Source organism: Amia ocellicauda, unplaced genomic scaffold (assembly GCF_036373705.1).
Source record: "Amia ocellicauda isolate fAmiCal2 unplaced genomic scaffold, fAmiCal2.hap1 HAP1_SCAFFOLD_29, whole genome shotgun sequence".
NCBI classification, from domain to species: domain Eukaryota; kingdom Metazoa; phylum Chordata; class Actinopteri; order Amiiformes; family Amiidae; genus Amia; species Amia ocellicauda.
Genome location: NW_027102854.1, coordinates 908,493 through 930,331, shown reverse-complemented (window position 1 = coordinate 930,331; position 21,839 = coordinate 908,493).

Here is a 21,839-nt window from a genome sequence, read left to right as displayed (position 1 = left end):
TTGACAGAGCTTGTCCATAACATGATGTTTAACAAACAAATTCTGGTTCTTCTTGTGGAGACACCATGACTATTTATGTATTACTATTATTATCCATCTGTTTATTCAATGTATATTTTGGATTACTTTTCTTATAATAGTCTTTCTTTCTGATTTCTGATGCTTGAGGCACTCTGTATAGAGCCAAAGATCCTCATGAATATGATAAATCTGTTGTTACATTTTTAAATATAATTCTAAAATGATTGCCAAAACATAGACATTTACCTTATATCACCTTCAAACTATACATATTCATAAACACACAAAGCACATACACATTGATATCTAAAGATAATTCAGATATCCGATCTGTGGCATGTTTTATTGACCCTGCAGTGTCTCAAACAGCCCTTATAACTTATTATTTAAGCTTATGATTATTTAGAATAAAATGTCAAATAATCCCACTCGATTATTTCATTATTTCACTATCTCAGTTTTCTTGATCCATTGTGAAAAAGTTCTGTTATTTCCTCCTCATCTGTAGAGGCTACATTAGCCCACTCCCCGGTCTGATATTCTCGTAGTAACTGTATCCAAATGTTGGGCGGACATTTAGCCTTCACGATGATGTGTACATCGTGCGGGTGAAGGAGGTGAATAACCATCTTTTCATCTAGAATATCCCAAAAAGTTGTGTTACCCTGGTTTGGTTTTAATTTTGGGAGGGACGCCCATATCATTTCTTTTTCTCCTGGGGAGAAGGGGACATGGGTTTTAGTCGTATAGACTATTGATTGACCTTCCTCTTTACTCTGTCTAGTTTTGACTTGCATGGGTGCAGCTGGGACCGTTTTCAGAGCGGTCAGATCTGGATACAATGTATTATTATAACCAAAATCAGTGATTGATTTATATTCCGGATTATATGGGGGAGGAGCGCTAGCAAAACCTCCTTTTTCATATTCCCATGCTTTGCGATCTAAATCATCCCAATCGGGCCTGTCGTCCTCGGAGTGATCTGTGTCGCGACGCGCTCCTAACACGGCAGCACATCGTGCACCTACACCTTCACCTTTTCTGACCACTTTTCTTGCCCTTCTAATTTGCCTTGTAGTTCTATTAATTCTATCGTATTTTTCACAACTTCTTCTCTCAATTCACATTACTGTTTATGATGATCTTCCATTTCTGTTATTTTCTTTTCTTGATTCTCACCAACCTGACACAATATCACAATTCCTTTCTCTGTCTTATCTGGTTGTTGTTGCTTCCACCAGTCCCGGTGCTCCTTCGGAGACCAGTCTTTCTCCCAACTTCCTTCCAACATTTTCTTCTCTACATTCTGTTTTTTTATTTCTCAAAAAACCAATAATGCTGGTGTCACTCACTGTGACGATTTATCTGAAATATTACATTATTATATATTATATTATGTATATATATTATAATAAAAACAAACACTCCAGTAAGGTACGGACACCCGTACATGACACTGGCTAAGGTAAGGGAACCCATAAACAACCATAAGCACCCCCGGACCTAGGACAGACTGTAACTTGCTAACTTGCTAACTTGCTAACTGTTTTGTTTGCTTCACATCGTTTGCTGCTAGTTGCATGCCAAACGAGTTCGTTCTGTCCAAAATATAAGCTTTTTTCTTCTAATAAACTCAATAAAAATACAGTGCACTAGCAACTATTTCCCTTTCAAAAGTTGTAGTCCCGTTTCAGTTAAAACAAAATGTGTTCTTCAAACAAAGAAAATACTTGTGTTTCTTTTCCCTCTTTACCTGCTCTTATCACAAAGCTTCTCAACACAATCTCAGGTGCAGGTGCACTCTGCGCTATCCTTTGCCCGAGCTTTGTCCAGGAAAACTCACTGTAGCCATCTTAGTTCAACACGGGCTCTCCTTACCTGCGAGTCACACGGGTCCAGTTCACTTTGCAAGTGAACAGTCTCTTCTCAGAAACAATAAGGAAACTTGGAAAGAAACACAATCCCAGGTCGGTGTTAAAAAAAAGTTATTTGTTTTCATATTAAAAGAAAACATTTGTATTTTCTCTGCACACTTTACAGCTCCAATTAGCACACTCAACTAATCCCTGCCCCCCTCAGAACCGTCACTAAAGAAAGGTACTCACAGTCATTTTAAATATGACATCCTGTAGTGTTTGTTTTCAAAATATGATCTTATTATCACTTGAACCAAATAAATCCTTTGACCCACTAATACCAAATTACAGTTATGGGGGCCACAGATGTGATTTGAAAATACGATCTTTCATGTCTTTCTGTTGTGTTTTGACCTGGGGATCTGTAATTGTCCAAGTGGCTACTGCACATGTACTTATTTAATATTAAATGTGTTATTTAATTAGGCTTGGTTCTGGTGAGCATGTACAAGACGTCAGCTTTTTAAATAACTGTGTGTATTGGATCATACACATTTTAGAAATACTCTCTCAAACTTCCCGCATTGGTACCTCACCAGGGAGGTAGAAAACAGCAATAGCATTGAAAAAGTGTGATTGTAGTTCTGCTCTTCTGCAATATATTTCTACAATATCTTTAACATCTTCTTTAACATTGTTTTAAAGGCTGGGACCAATATGGTGGAATATCTCCAACACACGGACATTGAGAGACTCGACCCCTTTGTGCTGCTGCTCAGAGACCAACTCTCAGTTGTCTCTGAGTAGGCTATGGATCAACTTCCTTTCCTAATATGAAGGAGACCATGGATACAAAACCTATGAAAAACAGGTGATTATTGTTATTCTTCTCATTATAAACTACTTAATACATCTCTCCCATAAAGTACAACAGGATAGTGGTGACGTCATTCAGGATTGGATTGCCATTGGTCAAAAGCCCTCTGAGAGAAATTGTGTGGCGACACTCCACACTCTTAGAAGAAATTGTTCTGCACAGAACCATAAAGGGTTCCTCGAGTAATCGCTCTGGTGGATCCCTTTATGGTTCTATGTAGAACCCCTTCAAAGGGGTTACATGAAGAACCCCCAAACATAGCGTTCTACACAGAACCATTCGTTTTAAAATGTTATATATAGAACCCATTCAAAAGGGGGACACGTGCTATACCTGAATTTGTTTTCCAAATACAATCTTAAAAAAATGTATGAGTTCATATATACAAACACACATACACAACGTAGAAATCGCACTACTAGTGAAGTAACTTCATTTACATTATATGCCACAACTCCTCAATTTGGAACGCAAAAACAAGACATCTGATTTAAAAGTGTAAACTAATTACGAACAGCACTTTTGATTTTTATCTTCAATTCAGGGGCTACTTATTCGAACAGTAAACTGTATTCTCTCTTCAGAGTGACTGGAATGTTTTTGCCTACATTCAACTTAAATATGAAAGTTTCCAAAAACGGCATAGTTTTCTTTAAGGCTATTCAATGCCAAACACAAAATTCTCTCTGCTTTCAGTGCTTGTCCTTCAGCACAATTACACAGGTTCATGATGTTCTCATTTCAATACATTGTTTTCTTATTTAAACTATTTGACTTTGAGCTTACATTGAGAATAAAATCACTTTTGCAAGTAAAACCTGGCCAAGAAAGGAAGCAGCACTACAATAAAACAATACACAGAATACAAAGCAGTTCCTTCAAAAGTGAAAGTGATAAAGAGTGATGTCTGTCAGTAAATTACGTTGAGATACATATTGGTTATTTTGAATTAGGAGTCCAACTTCAATAACTTCTATTAACAAGCCAAAATACAGATCAGAATTACGGGTAATTGAAAATAATATGTAGCGCCTAGGTAAGCTTGGATGTGTTCAGAGAAACACTAAAAACGGACCTTCCTCACACCCGTCTTGTTGAGGTGGACGTGGTCATACAGGTGATGTGGCTGGATGTCTCAGTGGTGTGCCAGGTGGACGTTGGGGAGGAGGGCACATCTTCGGGATACTTCTGCGTTGATGGCCTGGATGATGTGCAGGGGCACGTCTGTGCGGGGCAGCAGTGTGGAGATGGTGATTTTGGCAGTTTGGAATTCCTCTGTGGCTTTCTTTGCCACCTGTCTCAGGGCTGAGGCCACATCGCCCCTGCGGGCACTCAGGTCGTTAGTGCCGGTGTGGATGAGGATGTGTTTGACCTGGCACAGCCTCCTCTTGGAGAGCAGCTCCAGGGCTCTCTGTGCTGTCGGGCACCAAAGCTTTTTCACTTTTCGCCCAGGGAAGAGGCGCCTCTCATCCAGGAACTTCCCATTGGAGTCGCTCAGAATGACCACCTCTGTGTTGACCTGCCACTCCGGGTTTTGCGTCGGGAGTGGTGGGGGCAGCGGGTGTGTTTTAGGGGAGTGGCGTTTCAGGGGTTTGTGTATTAGTGGCAGGTCTGGTGATAGTGGGGGTGTCAGGAGTGGTGGGGAGTGTGGGTGGATCAGTGGGTGCATCAGTGGGTGCGTCAGGGGTTGTAGGTGTTGTGGGGTCAGTGCAGTGCAGTCTCTGTGCTCCTCTCTTAGCTTCTCCAGCTGGCTCTGCAGGCTCCTCAGCTGGCTGTGCTGGGGTGTCCTGGTCAGCTCCTCCCTCGCTCTGTGCAGCTCCGTCCTCAGGGTTTGGCTCTGCTCCTCCTGGTCTCTCACTGCTGCTCTCAGCTCATGGATCTCAGCCTTGTGGTGCATCTTTAGTCCCTGAACTCCGCAAACTTCAGCTCCAGCACTGATAGGCATTCCTTTAGTGTTTTAATGTTGCTGGAGAGTTTTGGGGAGACAGGGGGGCAGTCTGTGGGAGATGGGGCACTGTCTGGCTCCGTGTGGCTGGGGGCAGACTGCAGGGTGGCCGGCTCTGGCTCGTGTTTCTCTACCTCAGTCTGCTGCTTTGAGGTGTGGAAGCCGAGAGATAATTGGTCCAGGCTGCTCTCGCTGCCCTGCACCATGATGGTCCCGTTGTGGTATACATTAAAAGTGAGCATCACACTGTCTGTGTCTTTCTCTACCAGCACTGAGATCTGCCTGCCTCTGCTAATGCCCCTCTTGTTGTTATTGGGGTATGTCTGGCACAGGGTTTTGTGAAAGGCGGTGGGGTACTGGGTGTAGAACAGTAGATTGTTCTTGACCCTGTTTTCTCCTTTACCGGTGTAGTCTAGGATGAGGGTCTCAGGAGATGCTCTCATCACAGCTTGTTTGTAGTCCTTCTTAGCCTGTGCAGAGCGAATGTCTTCAGGGTATCGGATTTCAAAAGGCAGCTCTGCAGTCAGACTGCTGTTCGATAGATTTCTATCAGTCTCAGTGGCAGTTGGGCTCTCTCCTACTGTCACTCTATTCAAATTGGAGCTCTGCATTTTCATTGGCTGAGTCAACTACTGAGAATGCTTATTTATTTTATTAATACATATTTTTTTGTTTAATTATTTGTCTCTATAGGTGAAAGGTCTTACCTCCAATTCTTGTCTTCAGCTTTTCTTTTCTGACTTTTCTTCCTGAACTGTCTCTCTGCTTTCTTCTTTTTGTGTTTCTCTTAAAATTATTATTTTTTGAATACTTTTTCTTCTGAATTTCTATTCCATGTCTTCTGTGTATGTTTATAGTGCTATATATTCATTTGTAAATGACAAATTAAATCCGCTTATGTATAAAAACAAATGTTTTTTAGGAGCTCATATTCCTCTCTCTCTCTCTCTCTCTCTCTCTCTCTCTCTCTCTCTTTCTCTCTCTCCCTCTCAATTCAATTCATTTGTATTGTCAAAGCAATTGGACATACATACATATACATACATACATACATACATACATACATACATACATCTACACGGAAAATAAATAATAGAATTATGAATCACAATAAGATGTAATGAAGTACAGAAAATGAAAATGTAAAAAAATGTGATCTTTAATACATACAAATAAAGAAAATAGGTTTACTATTTCCAGATTCCTTTTTTGAAATACAATGACATGCATAACAAACAAGTATTTACATTATATTTACAGCCGGTGCTCGTGTGTCACTGTGTCCCTCAGGCTGTGGTAGGCGCTGACATATTGGGCAGCCAGGGTGGCTGTGTGTCCCTCCCCCAGGAGGACTGGCGTTTTTCTTTTTTCTCAGTTTTGTCACAGGTTGGGTGGGCATCCATTATGTTGTTACAGAATTTGTCCCTTATTTTGGGCTAAAGCTTTCCGTGGAGGGGAACGTGGATCAGTTTGTACCATTTTTGGGAGAATCTGCCTTGTTGGGGCGGAGCTGTGACCAGGTGAACAGCAGATCGGGCATAGGTGGGCATGTGGGCAGAGGAGTTGGAAGGCCGGTCAAGCAAATAAGCTTGCTAAGGTACGCAGCAGCAGCAAGCAGCCCCCCCATCCAGCCAGCCAGCCAGTCTGGCTGGCAGTGACTGAGTGGTTGTCAGACGGCAAGCAACGGAATGTACGTGCTCTGTGATGTCATAGCAGTCAGCTGAGAGAGGCTCGTGATGTCATCGCTGAGCTGGCTGGCTGGCTGGCTCTGTGTGTGTGTGTGTATGTCTGTGTGTGTGTGTGTGTGTCTGTTTGTCTGTTTTTCAGTCTGTCTGTCTCTCTCTCTCTCTCTCTCTCTCTCTCTCTCTCCCTCTCAATTCAATTCATTTGTATTGTCAAAGCAATTGGACATACATACATGCATACATGCTAGAAAGTCATTACTATGTTATCTTAAAGGCTAACTAAGCAGAACATATATCATTATAGAACAGAGTCCATAGGTCTACACATGGTTTTAGGGAACAGGCACGTAGGTCATACCGTTTGACATTGTTTCCAAGGTTATCATCGTAAATAACAAACAGAAATCAAACTAGCTTCTGGCCTGACCTTCTAGCTTGACTCTATCTTTCCGCCTTATATACTTGGTGAATAATTGAGGAAGTAGCACCAAGTGACCACATTAGGCTGCCTGAGGGTTTCTGGGGAGTGTAGTTGTCTAGGGTCGGTTTTCTTCCCTAGAGTGCAGACCTTGCAGCAGACCTGGCCTGACATGTCTGCCATGTATGACCCTGCCCCTTGGTTTGTCCCACATCCTCCCCCCCAGCTGCGACCCCATAGGTCGAGCGACAGCCGCAAAAAAGCATGCACCCGGGACAGCCCATCAACATTCCCCATGGCCTTCCCTGGCCTGTGCTGCAGGGTGAAATGAAAATGTTGGAGACTCAAAAACCACCTCATCACACGGGCATTCCTGTCTTTCGAACGATGCATCCAAGTGAGGGGGGCATGGTCAGTGATCAGGGTGAAGTGCCTGCCCAACAAATAGTATCGAAGACTGTCCAAAGCCCACTTCACTGCCAAACATTCTTCTTCAACTACCAAATAATTTATTTCATTGGATTCCAACTTTCTGCTAAGGAACAACACCGGGTGTTCGTGATCACCCATTCTTTGGGACAAAACCACTCCGATCCCCACCTCAGAGGCGTCCGTCTGGACTATAAATTCTTTCTGAAAGTCAGGTACCATTAAAACGGGGTTGCGGCAGAGCGCCTCCTGTAGGCTCCGGAAAGCCCGGTTTGCTGTATCACCCCATCTAACCATATTGGGTTCTGTAGCCTTAGTCATATCAGTCAGAGGGGCCGCTAAGGTAGCATAGTTGGGAATAAACCTCCGGTAATACCCAGTTAACCCTAAAAATGCCCTAACCTGCTTTTTATTGACAGGCCTAGGCCAAGAGTTTATGGCTTCAACCTTGGATATTTGGGGTTTCACCATACCCCTCCCTACTGTATAGCCCAAGTATTTGGCCTCTTCCAACCCCAAATTGCATTTGGTTGGATTAGCCATCAGGCCTGCTGCATGTATTGAATCCAATACCGCTTGGAGCTGAGACAAATGTGATTCCCAATCTGGACTGTGAATGACCACATCATCTAAATATGCTGCCGCATACGTCCTGTGTGGTCTAAGTATGTGGTCCATCAACCTTTGAAAGGTGGCAGGAGCACCATGCAGGCCAAAGGGCATCACTGTGTAGTGAAACAGACCATCTGGGGTTGCAAAGGCTGTTTTTTCTTTGGCACCCGGGGTCAAGGGAATCTGCCAGTAGCCCTTGGCTAAGTCAATAGTTGAAATATAGCGAGCATTCCCAATATTCTCTAACAATTCATCTACTCGGGGCATTGGGTATGCATCAAACTTTGAAATTTCATTAACCTTTCTAAAATCATTACAGAATCTCCAGGAGCCATCAGGTTTGGAAACCATGACTATAGGGCTGGACCACTCACTGTGGGATTCTTCAATAACCCCTGCCTCCAGCATTTCCTTAACCTCATTTCTAATAGTGTTCCTGCGAGCTTCTGGTACCCTGTAAGGCCTCATATTTACCTTCTTTCCTGGGAGAGACACAATGTTGTGAGAGACTAAATGGGTACGCCCCGGTATGCCTGAGAAAACTTCCCTATTACGTATTATCAAGTCGTTCACCTCCTTCAACTGGTCAGGTGACAAGGCAGCTGCAATATTCACCTTCGGTGTCCCTAGTGGCTGAGGGGGGTAAGTCAACATCAACACTTCCCTGTCCTTCCAGGCTTTTATTAAGTTGACATGATATATTTGTTCTGGGGGTCGGCGGCCGGGTTGCTGAACCTTATAGTTCACTTCCCGTATTCGCTCTATAATCTCATAAGGTCCCATCCACGTAGCCAGAAATTTACATTCTACAGTGGGAACCAACACCAACACCCTATCACCAGGCTGGAACACCCTCAGTGTAGCCTGACGATTATAGGCGAATTGTTGGTGTTCCTGTGCCTGCCTTAGGTGCTCTCTCACAATGGGAGTGACTGTGGCTATTCTCTCTTGCATAGCATTGATGTGCTCGACTACACTCCGGAAAGGAGTGGACTCGTGTTCCCACGTTTCACGGGCTATGTCTAATATCCCCCTGGGGTGCCTCCCATATAACAGTTCAAAAGGCGAAAAGCCCAGGGAAGCCTGTGGGACTTCCCTAATGGCAGACATCAAGTAGGGCAGCATGAATTCCCAATTTTTCCCATCCTTATCGATTACCTTTCTTAGCATGGACTTCAGGGTCCTATTAAATCTCTCAACCAACCCATCTGTTTGTGGGTGGTAGACTGATGTTCTCAACTGCTTAACCTGCAACAATTTACACAGATCGGTCATAACCTTAGACATAAAGGGTGTGCCCTGATCTGTTAATATCTCCCTCGGTATCCCCACCCTACTACACATCAACATTAGCTCTTTTGCAATACCTTTTGAAGCCATGGTCCGCAGTGGAATGGCTTCTGGGTACCTGGTGGCATAATCCAAAATAACCAGTATATACTGATGCCCTCTGGCTGATTTTGGGAGAGGTCCCACCACATCCATAGCTATCCTAGCAAAGGGGGTCTCTATGATGGGCAAAGGGACCAGTGGGCTTCTGAAGGCTGGTTTAGGAGCATGTAGTTGACATTCAGGACATGAGCTACAATGTTCTGTCACGTCTGCATGTACGCCTGGCCAGTAAAACCTCCTCAGGAGTCTATCCTTGGTTTTGTCCATCCCCAGATGTCCCCCCAGGATATGCCCATGTGCCAGATTGAGAACTGTTCGTCTGAATGGGGTGGGAACTAGCAATTGCTCCACAATGTCCACCCCTATCTTATTTACACGGTACAATAGGTCATTTGTTACCATAAAATAAGGATAAGCTGTTGGCGGGTCTGCAGTAGTCATAGGGGTCCCATTTACTACCTTCACATTTTCTTTAGCATAGTGTAGAGTGAGATCTCGCACCTGTGCGCTGCCAAAATCAGTGGGGAGTCCCTCTAACACTGACACTTCTACATTGTCAGCTTCAGGGGTCTCTATGAATGGATTCTCACCCACCCTGCTAGTGCTGGGTTCCTCACCCTCCATAGGGTCATCTACGTCACTACATTCCACCCCTATGTTTTCAGTTTAATTTTCCCCAACTAAAACCTTCACTGTCGACTCAACTGGAACCAGGTCTACTTTTAGCTCTAGTTGTGGGATCGAGGTAACTTCTGGCTTACAGTTTTCAGTGTGCATTTCCAATTTACTATGTTTTCTATCTAGTTTTCCAAAATTAGGAAAATATCGTCCCAGTATCACATCATATGGCATGTTGGGTACCACACCGACTTCGTAATCTAGTTTCCCGGCCTCTGTCTGTATGTTTACAAGGGCTGTGGGATAGGGGCGTGTGTCACCATGTGTGCATGTGATACTGAGCTCCTGATGTCTATCCAGCTTGTTGGTCGCTACTAATTTTTCTGTGACCAGTGTAACCATACTGCCAGAGTCGAGTAGAGCAGCCACTTCTTTCTCATCGACTATCACTGTACACATGTGTTTTGGATTAGGTACTCCGCCTATGAAAACATCCGTCCCAACAGGGCAGGCATAAAATACCGGTTTCTCTTTCCCCATATCACACACATTACATTGCATTGGTTCCTCTCTACCTGGGCAGTGGGCCGCAATATGTCCTACTTTGTCACAATTGTAGCAGACAATTGGTTGTGATGGTGACCCCCTATAACCCTTAGTCTCGGCTTTAGGCCCCACCTTTGCCCCCCCCAGTCTTGCTCTTTTCTTCCAACCCAGCGCGTCATGTTTCCCAGAGTACTTTGGAACCATCTTACCCGGTCCGCTGGTTCGTCATGGCCTGGGGAACGAGTTTTTAACCTCCGGTACATGCTCTGCTGCTCCGGCTGTATAGAACCGCTCTACAATGGCCACCAAGGTGTCAGCGGACAGCACCTCATTCTGGCCAACCCAGCATCGAACGTCCTTGGGCAAACAGCGTTGGTAGTTGTCAAGGACTATGGCCTCCACCACCTCGGCTGATGAATGGACCTCTGGCTGTAGCCATTTCCTGGCCAGATGGATCATATCAAACATCTGCGTTCGGATTGGTTGTCCTGGTTGGTAGGCCCACTGCTGAAACCGATGTGCCCTCACTGCGGTGGTCACGCCCAATCGGGTCATTATCTCCGCTTTCAATTTATCATAGTCCTGGGCGTCCTTCAGCTCCAGATCAAAGTACGCTTTCTGTGCATCCCCTGCCAGATAAGGTGCCACAAGCCCTGCCCAGGAATCTTTTGGCCATCCCTCTTTCCGCTGTCCTCTCAAAGGTCATAAGGAAGGCCTCAACATCGTCCTGTTTTGTGATTTTCTGCAGAAAGTGATTGGTGCGGGGAGTGGAATGGGTTGCAGCCCCCTGTGGCCCAATCCTGGTTGCAAGTGCTTCAACACTCTCTTTCAGCTCTTTAGTCACCTTTTCCTGCTCTTCTCTAAACATTTTATTTGTATCATGCTGGACCTGCTGTGCTTCCTGATGCATCCGCATAGCATCCTGGTGAGCCACCTGCTGCACCCTGGTCGCTTCCTGTTGGGCTATTACAGCCTGTAGTTTTTTTTTTTTGGGATAAAAAAATTCACTCAGCCAGTCTGGGTTTCATGAGGTGCTGCCCGCATTCTACACCAAATGTGACAAAACGCCTTGGCTGTACACATGTGCGGGTCTTCTCTGTGATCTTCTTAGGAGTAAAAACCAGTCATGACCCAGGGAGGAGGTTGCAAATACAGGGCTGTGCCTGTATGTTTACTTCAAACAAAACAAATCTGAAAACAAAACCTAACTCACACTGGAGTTGTAACTAATCTTACATAATCATTCTATTTTAAACAAAGTCTGGAATAAATAAGTCTTGGCTTTCTCCTTATGAGCTACCTCTGTTTGCCAGATAACTCACCCTATTGTCTCTCACTTCTCTCTCTCTCAGGCCCGCCTTATATACCTGGTGAATAATTGAGGAAGTAACACCAAGTGACCACATTAGGTGCTAGAATGGCTGCCTGAGGGTTTCTGGGGAGTGTAGTTGCCTAGGGTCGGTATTCTACCCTAGAGTACACACCTTGCAGCAGACCTGGCCTGACATATCTGCCATGTATGACCCTGCCCCTTGGTTTGTCACAATACATACATACATACATATACACGGAAAATAAATAATAGAATTATGAATCACAATAAGATGTAATGAAGTACAGAAAAAGAAAATGTAATAAAATGTGATCTTTAATACATACAAATAAAGAAAATAGGTATACCATTTCCAGATTCCTTTTTTGAAATACAATGACATGCATTACAAACGAGTATTTACATTATATTTACAGCCGGTGCTCGTGTGTCACTGTGTCCCTCAGGCTGTGGTTGGCGCTGACATATTGGGCAGAATGTGTCCCTTATTTTGGGCTAAAGCTTTCTGTGGAGGGGAACGTGGATCAGTTTGTACCATTTTTGGGAGGATCTGCCTTGTTGGGGCGGAGCTGTGATCCAGGTGAACAGCAGATCGGGCATAGGTGGGCATGTGGGCAGAGGAGTAGGAAGGCCGGTCAAGCAAATAAGCTTGCTAAGGTACACAGCAGCAGCAAGCAGCCCCCCCATCCAGCCAGCCAGTCTGGCTGGCAGTGACTGAGTGGTTGACAGACGGCAAGCAACGGAATGTTCATGCTCTGTGATGTCATAGCAGTCAGCTGTGAGAGGCTTGTGATGTCATCGCTGAGCTGGCTGGCTGGTTGGCTGGCTGGCTGTGTGTGTGTCTGTGTGTGTGTGTGTGTGTGTGTGTGTGTGTGTCTGTTTGTGTTTGTCAGTCTGTCTATCTGTCTGTCTCTCTCTCTCTCTCTCTCTCTCTCTCTCTCTCTCTCCCTCTCAATTCAATTCATTTGTATTGTCAAAGCAATTGGACATACATACATACATACATACATACATGCTAGAAAATCATTACTATGTTATCTTAAAGGCTAACTAAGCAGAACATATTTCATTATAGAACAGAGTTCATAGATCTACACATGGTTTTAAGGAACAGGCACGTAGGTCATACCGTTTGACATTGTCTCCAAGGTTCTCATCGTAAATAACAAACAGAAATCAAACTACCTTATGGCCTCCTGACCTTCTAGCTTGACCTTATCTTTCTTAAGTATACAAGAGAGAAAAACAGGTTTGAGAAAATCATTTCTAACTTTCCTTCCATACAATAATACATACATACATACATATGGAAAATAAATAATAGAATTATGAATCTCAATATAATGTAATGAAGTACAGAAAAAGAAAATAATAAAATGTGATCTTTAATACATTCAAATAAAGAAAATAGGTATACCATTTCCAGATTCCTTTTTGAAATACAATGACATGCATTACAAACGAGTATTTACATTATATTTACAGCCGGTGCTCGTGTGTCACTGTGTCCCTCAGGCTGTGGTTGGCGCTGACATATTGGGCAGAATGTGTCCCTTATTTTGGGCTAAAGCTTTCCGTGGAGGGGAACGTGGATCAGTTTGTACCATTTTTGGGAGGATCTGCCTTGTTGGGGCGGAGCTGTGATCCAGGTGAACAGCAGATCGGGCATAGGTGGGCATGTGGGCAGAGGAGTAGGAAGGCCGGTCAAGCAAATAAGCTTGCTAAGTTACACAGCAGCAGCAAGCAGCCCCCCCATCCAGCCAGCCAGCCAGTCTGGCTGGCAGTGACTGAGTGGTTGACAGACGGCAAGCAACGGAATGTTCATGCTCTGTGATGTCATAGCAGTCAGCTGAGAGAGGCTTGTGATGTCATCGCTGAGCTGGCTGGCTGGCTGGCTGGCTGGCTGTGTGTGTGTGTGTGTGTGTCTGTTTGTGTTTGTCAGTCTGTCTGTCTGTCTGTCTCTCTCTCTCTCTCTCTCTCCCTCTCAATTCAATTCATTTGTATTGTCAAAGCAATTGGACATACATACATACATACATGCTAGAAAATCATTACTATGTTATCTTAAAGGCTAACTAAGCAGAACATATTTCATTATAGAACAGAGTTCATAGATCTACACATGGTTTTAAGGAACAGGCACGTAGGTCATACCGTTTGACATTGTCTCCAAGGTTCTCATCATAAATAACAAACAGAAATCAAACTACCTTATGGCCTCCTGACCTTCTAGCTTGACCTTATCTTTCTTAAGTATACAAGAGAGAAAAACAGGTTTGAGAAAATAATTTCTAACTTTCCTTCCATACAATAATACATACATACATACATACGGAAAATAAATAATAGAATTATGAATCTCAATATAATGTAATGAAGTACAGAAAAAGAAAATGTAATAAAATGTGATCTTTAATACATTCAAATAAAGAAAATAGGTTTACTATTTCCAGATTCCTTTTTGAAATACAATGACATGCATTACAAACGAGTATTTACATTATATTTACAGCCGGTGCTCGTGTGTCACTGTGTCCCTCAGGCTGTGGTAGGCGCTGACATATTGGGCAGCCAGGGTGGCTGTGTGTCCCTCCACCAGGAGGACTGAGCGTTTTTCTTTTTTCTCAGTTTTGTCACAGGTTGGGTGGGCATTCGTTATGTTGTTACAGAATGTGTCCCTTATTTTGGGCTAAAGCTTTCCGTGGAGGGGAACGTGGATCAGTTTGTACCATTTTTGGGAGGATCTGCCTTGTTGGGGCGGAGCTGTGATCCAGGTGAACAGTAGATCGGGCTTAGGTGGGCATTTGGGAATAGGAGTAGGAAGGCCGGTCAGGCAAATTAGCTTGCTAAGATACGCAGCAGCAGCAAGCAGCCCCCCCATCCAGCCAGCCAGCCAGTATGGCTGGCAGTGACTGAGTGGTTGACAGACGGCAAGCAACGGAATGTACGTGCTCTGTGATGTCATAGCAGTCAGCTGAGAGAGGCTCGTGATGTCATGGCTGAGCTGGCTGGCTGTCTGGCTTGCTGGCTCTGTGTGTGTGTGTGTGTGTGTGTGTGCGTGTGTCTGTCTGTCTGTCAATTCATTTCAATTCAATTCAAAGGTGCTTTATTGGCATGATCTATAACAATATTGCCAAAGCAGATACAAATGTTCTATCAATCAAGACAAAACATTGCAATACAAGATTCAGTGGAACAAATATAGTACACATTGAAATAAAATTAAGTAGGATATAAACCATATTTGTTGTTTGTATCAAAATGTGTGTCATGACATCAGAAAAATCACTGTTTTTATTTTGTTTTGCAAATGGAGTGCCACAGGCTGGTGTCTACACACTGTCTCGCAGGCTGTGGCAGGTGGATACATATTGCGCTGCTAAGAAGGCAGTGCGCTCCTCCTCTCCCAGCAGGACGGGGAGTTTGCAGCAATCGGGGATCATGCTGAACTCAGGGATATGCATTTTTAATATTTTAAAGTATGTCTCCCTGATTTTTGTGTATTTAGGGCAGGACAGCAGGAAATGCGCCTGTGTTTCGACCTCCCCTAGGTCACACTGGCTGCACAGCCGCTCTTCTCTGGCAACCCAGAATTTTCTGTAGCGGCCTTTTTCAATGGCGAGGCTGTGGTCACTGAGCCTGTATTTAGTTAGATTTTGTCTCTCTTTTATATTTTGGATTTTTAAGTATTCAGCCAATGTAATGTTTCTATTCAGGGCCCGGTAGCATTCCAATTTGTTTTGTAATTCTAATTCGTGTCTCTAATCTTTTGTGTATTTGCTTTTCAGGTACATGTCAATTTTCCCAATTGTTGTTGTTTTGGTCATTGTGTGTTCGGGCTCTGTGAGCCTCAGAGCCGTGGGGGCGTTTCTGTGTACGTGTAAGATGTTTTTATTAAATTCTAGGTGGAATATTTCCATGGGGCTTTTGTCCCAATTGTTGTTATTGAGGTTCATGAGGGGACCCCACACTTCGCTCCCATATAGCAGGATTGGTTGGATGATGGAGTTTAATATTTTAATCCAAATAGTTATTGGTATTGTTGTTTTCCCAAATTGTGTCTTTATGGCATAAAATGCCCGGCGTGCCTTGTCTTTTAATGCGTTTATAGCCAGGCTGAAGCTCCCTGACGCACTGATGGTCAGGCCAAGGTAGTTGTATCTGGTGCAGTGCTCTAATCCAGTGCTGCCCAGAGTGAAGCGGTACCTGTTTCCCTGAGATGGGGCTTTTTTCTGGAAAACCATAACTCTGGTCTTGTCCAGATTGACTGCCAGGGCCCATTTCTGACAGTACTGCTCTAGCAGCGCCAGGTTCTGCTGAAGCCCCTGCTCTGTGGGCGACAGCAGCACCAGGTCGTCTGCGTAGAGCAGGAACTTGATCTCTGTGTCATGGAGAGTTAGGCTGCGGGCGTCAGACTGCTCCAACACTGTGGCCAACTCGATGATGTAGATGTTGAACAGTGTTGGACTCAGACTGCAGCCCTGTCTCACTCCCCGCCCCTGAGTGAAGAACTCTGTTCTTGAGTTGCCAATTTGAACTCCGCATTTGTTTTCAGAATACATTGATTTAATGATGTCATAAACTTTACCCCCTACACCACTCTGTAGAAGTTTATAAAATAATCCCTTGTGCCAGATTGAGTCAAATGCCTTTCTAAAGTCTACAAAACAGGCAAATATTTTTCCTTTATTGTTTTGGGTATATTTATTTATGAGGGTGTGTAGAGTGTAAATATGATCGGTTGTGCGGTGTTTTGGTAGGAAGCCAATCTGACTCTTATTCAGGACACTGTGCTTGGTAAGGAAGGCCAGTATCTGGGCGTTGATGATACTGCAGAACACCTTCCCCAGGTTACTGCTCACACAGCTGCCCCAGTAGTTATTGGGGTCTAATTTGTCTCCACTTTTAAAAATCGGGGTGATCAATCCTTGATTCCCGACCTCAGGGAAACACCCGGCTCTCAGCACCAGGTTAAAGAGTTTGAGCAGAGCCTCCTGCAGCTGCGGGCTGCTGTGCTTCAGCATCTCAGGGCTGATGCTGTCGGGGCCGCTGGCTTTCCTGGGTTTGAGGATTTTGAGTTGATGTTTTAGTTCCTGTATTGTAAATGGGTTATCTAAGGGATTTTGGTTATTCTTAATGATTTCTTCCAATTTATTTAGGTTTTTTAATATTTTAACCTGTTCTGGCTTTGGATTGTTTTCAACATTTTGGTAAAGTTTTTCAAAGTGTGTTTTCCAGATTTCTCCATTTTGAATTGGTATTTCATTTTTTGTTTTTGGGGTATTTATTCTGCCCATATAGTGGTCTTTTTTCTTACTGAGGAGTTGCTTGTAGTGCCGCAGGGCCTGGCAGTAGCTGAGGCGAGCCTCCTGGTTGTCGGGCTCTCTGTGTTTAGTGTTGGAGAGATGTCTCAGGTGTTTCCTAGAAGTTTCACACTCCTGGTCACACCACTGTTCTTTTTTTCTTTTAGACGATTTCATATTTTGGTTTTTAATTGTTTTAATGTTTGATTTTAAAGCCAGTCTCTCAAATATTTCATTCAGTGTTTTGGTGGCTGAGTTTATTCCGTTTTGGTTTATTTGATAGTGTGAGGATTGATATCTGTCTAACATGTTTTCAATCTCATCACTATTCAGGGCTCTTGTGTAGTTCTCTGTGCTGGGCTCTGACCATCTCTAACTGGGTGGCAGGGAGACCAGTTTTGTGGGAAGTTTGGCTCTGACTTGTGGCTGCGCTGATCTTTTTAGGTAAAGTGTTATTTGGCTGTGGTCTGATAGTGGAGATTGTTGTCTGACTATAAACGCATTGTTGGCTTGTGGGTCCAGGTCAGTTATGGCGTAGTCCACCACACTGCTGCCCAGAGCCGAGCAGTATGTGAATCTCCCCAGAGAGTACCCCCTGGTCCTGCCATTGATGATATATAGACCCAGGCTTTTACATAGGCGCACTACCTGCTTCCTGCTCTTGTTTACCACGCTGTCGTGGCTGTGTCAGTGTGGAGGTGTGTGTGTGGCACAGCGGGGAGTCTCCGAACAGGTGTGTGTTCCCCTCTGTATTGATGTAGTCCATCTCTCTGCCAGTCCTGGCATTGAGATCGCCACACAGCAGTACAGAGCCCAGGGTCTGGAAGTGGCAGATTTCGTTTTGAAGCTCATGAAAGCCTTCCTCATTATAGTAGGGGGAGTCTGCGGGTGGCATATAAATTGCACATAGGTATATATCTGTGTTATTTTGTAGGGTGTCTTTTCTGATTTTCATCCACAGGTGTGTGTCTCCTCTCTGTACTGGGCATAGGGCTGCTCGGAGCTCCTCCCTGTACCACACGATAATCCCCCACGAGGCCCTGCCACACCTGACTTTGGGTTTTTTATAGGAGGGCACAATCAGCTCCCTGTATCCATTGTATCCATCCAGTGTATAGACATATCTGCACAGCACCAAGTCTCTACAAGAATGAAAACATCTGAACTATTTACAGTGTTGATCAGTTCAGGGCCTGTGCTCTTCATTCCAAAAGTTGAGGAGCGTAAACCCTGCATATTCCAACTGCTTATTTTAAAGGACATGTTAATATATTTTATTATACTTGTCTCTTCTACATAAGAAAGTTTAATTTGTGGTCTACAACTGATATTATATTACTATTAATAATTATATATGGATATACATAATAATCACTCAAAGATTTTATCTTTGCATCAAAATATCAGAATAATTAAATCACATTTTTTCTTACTCTCCATCTCCACAACCATATATATGTGTGTTGAGGCTCAGTTAACTCAGCAGTGTGATACAGATGACACTGAGGAGTTGCCTTATCTGGGCCAGCTGGGCAGCATCGGGCCTCCAGGCTCTGGAAGCCGCTGCTGCGTGGCTGTGTGGCTGTGCTGGTCCCCGGCTGTCCGCTCTGCTGTGCTGGACGGGCCCTCTGGGGATGGGGGGGTGGGGAATGGGGCCGCGGGGTCTCAGGGGCTGGGGCTGGGGTGGAGCCGGTGGCTGGGGATGTGGCCGGGGGCTGGGGGGTTTGCTCCTGGTCTCGAGGTGGGGGTGTGTGGGGTTTCGGCCCAGGGTTGTGTCCTTGAGGACCTTTGAGATGATCCTCACACCCGTCTTGTTGAGGTGGACGTGGTCATACAGGTGATGTGGCTGGATGTCTCAGTGGTGTGCCAGGTGGACGTTGGGGAGGAGGGCACATCTTCGGGACACTTCTGCGTTGATGGCCTGGATGATGTGCAGGGGCACGTCTGTGCGGGGCAGCAGTGTGGAGATGGAAATTTTGGCAGTTGGGAATTCCTCTGTGGCTTTCGTTGCTACCTGTCTCAGGGCTGAGGCCACATCGCCCCTGCGGGCACTCAGGTCGTTAGGATGAGGATGTGTTTGACTTGGCAAAGCCTCCTCTTGGAGAGCAGCTCCAGGGCTCTCTGTGCTGTGGAGCACCAAAGCTTTTTCACTTTTCGCCCAGGGAAGAGGCGCCTCTCAACCAGGAACTTCCCATTGGATTCGCTCAGAATGACCACCTCTGCGTTGACCTGCCACTCCGGGTTTGCGTCGGGAGTGGTGGGGGCAGCGGGTGTGTTTTGGGGGAGTGGCGTTTCAGGGGGTTGTGTATTAGTGGCAGGTCTGGTGATAGTGGGTGTGTCAGGAGTGGTGGGGAGTGTGGGTGGATCAGTGGGTGCGTCAGGGGTTGGAGGTGTTGTGGGGTCAGTGCAGTGCAGTCTCTGTGCTCCAGTGATGTGTAGCTCCTCTCTTAGCTCCTCCAGCTGGCTCTGCAGGCTCCTTAGCTGGCTGTGCTGGGGTGTCCTGGTCAGCTCCTCCCTCGCTCTGCGCAGCTCCGTCCTCAGGGTTTGGCTCTGCTCCTCCAGGTCTCTCACTGCTGCTCTCAGCTCATGGATCTCAGCCTTGTGCTGCATCTTTAGTCTGTGCATCTCATCCCGGAGCTGATCGCACAAGGAGGTCTGGGCCAGGGTGCTCAAGGTCTGCTCCCTGAACTCCGCAAACTCCAGCTCCAGCACTGATAGGCATTCCTTTAGTGTTTTAATGTTGCTGGAGAGTTTTGGGGAGACAGGGGGGCAGTCTGTGGGAGATGGGGCACTGTCTGGCTCCGTGTGGCTGGGGGCAGACTGCAGGGTGGCCGGCTCTGGCTCTTGTTTCTCTACCTCAGTCTGCTGCTTTGAGGTGTGGAAGCCGAGAGCTAATTGGTCCAGGCTGCTCTCGCTGCCCTGCACCATGATGGTCCCGTTGTGGTATACATTAAAAGTGAGCATCACACTGTCTGTGTCTTTCTCTACCAGCACTGAGATCTGCCTGCCTCTGCTAATGCCCCTCTTGTTGTTATTGGGGTATGTCTGGCACAGGGTTTTGTGAAAGGCGGTGTAGAACAGTAGATTGTTCTTGACCCTGTTTTCTCCTTTACCGGTGTAGTCTAGGATGAGGGTCTCAGGAGATGCTCTCATCACAGCTTGTTTGTAGTCTTTCTTAGCCTGTGCAGAGCGAATGTCTTCAGGGTATCGGATTTCAAAAGGCAGCTCTGCAGTCAGACTGCTGTTCGATAGATTTGTATCAGTCTCAGTGGCAGTTGGGCTCTCTCCTACTGTCACTCTATTCAAATCGGAGCTCTGCATTTTCATTGGCTGAGTCAACTACTGAGAATGCTTATTTATTTTATTAATACATATTTTTTTGTTTAATTATTTGTCTCTTACCTCCAATTCTTGTCTTCAGCTTTTCTTTTCTGACTTTTCTTCCTGAACTGTCTCTCTGCTTTCTTCTTTTTGTGTTTCTCTTAAAATTATTATTTTTTGAATACTTTTTCTTCTGAATTTCTATTCCATGTCTTCTGTGTATGTTTATAGTGCTATATATTCATTTGTAAATCACAAATTAAATCCGCTTATGTATAAAAACAAATGTTTTTTAGGAGCTCATATTCCTCTCTCTCTCTCTCTCTCTCTCTCTCTCTCTCTCTCAATTCATTTCATTTGTATTGTCAAAGCAATTGGACATACATACACATACATACATATACACTCACCTAAAGGATTATTAGGAACACCTGTTCAATTTCTCATTAATGCAATTATCTAATCAACCAATCACATGGCAGTTGCTTCAATGCATTTAGGGGTGTGGTCCTGGTCAAGACAATCTCCTGAACTCCAAACTGAATGTCTGAATGGGAATGAAAGGTGATTTAAGCAATTTTGAGCGTGGCATGGTTGTTGGTGCCAGACGGGCCGGTCTGAGTATTTCACAATCTGCTCAGTTACTGGGATTTTCACGCACAACCATTTCTAGGGTTTACAAAGAATGGTGTGAAAAGGGAAAAACATCCAGTATGCGGCAGTCCTGTGGGCGAAAATGCCTTGTTGATGCTAGAGGTCAGAGGAGAGTGGGCCGACTGATTCAAGCTGATAGAAGAGCAACTTTGACTGAAATAACCACTCGTTACAAACAAGGTATGCAGCAAAGCATTTGTGAAGCCACAACACGTACAACCTTGAGGCGGATGGGCTACAACAGCAGAAGACCCCACCGGGTACCACTCATCTCCACTACAAATAGGAAAAAGAGGTGAGACATTCAGATGGTAGAGTCAGAATTTGGCGTAAACAGAATGAGAACATGGATCCATCATGTCTTGTTACCACTGTGCAGGCTGGTGGTGGTGGTGTAATGGTGTGGGGGATGTCTTCTTGGCACACTTTAGGCCCCTTAGTGCCAATTGGGCATCGTTTAAATGCTACGGCCTACCTGAGCATTGTTTCTGACCATGTCCATCCCTTTTTGACCACCATGTACCCATCCTCTGATGGCTACTTCCAGCAGGATAATGCACCATGTCACAAAGGTCGAATCATTTCAAATTGGTTTCTTGAACATGACAATGAGTTCACTGTACTAAACTGGCCCCCACAGTCACCAGATCTCAACCCAATAGAGCATCTTTGGGATGTGGTGGAACGGGAGCTTCGTGCCCTGGATGTGCATCCCACAAATCTCCATCAACTGCAAGATGCTATCCTATCAATATGGGCCAACATTTCTAAAGAATGCTTTCAGCACCTTGTTGAAGCAATGCCACGTAGAATTAAAGCAGTTCTGAAG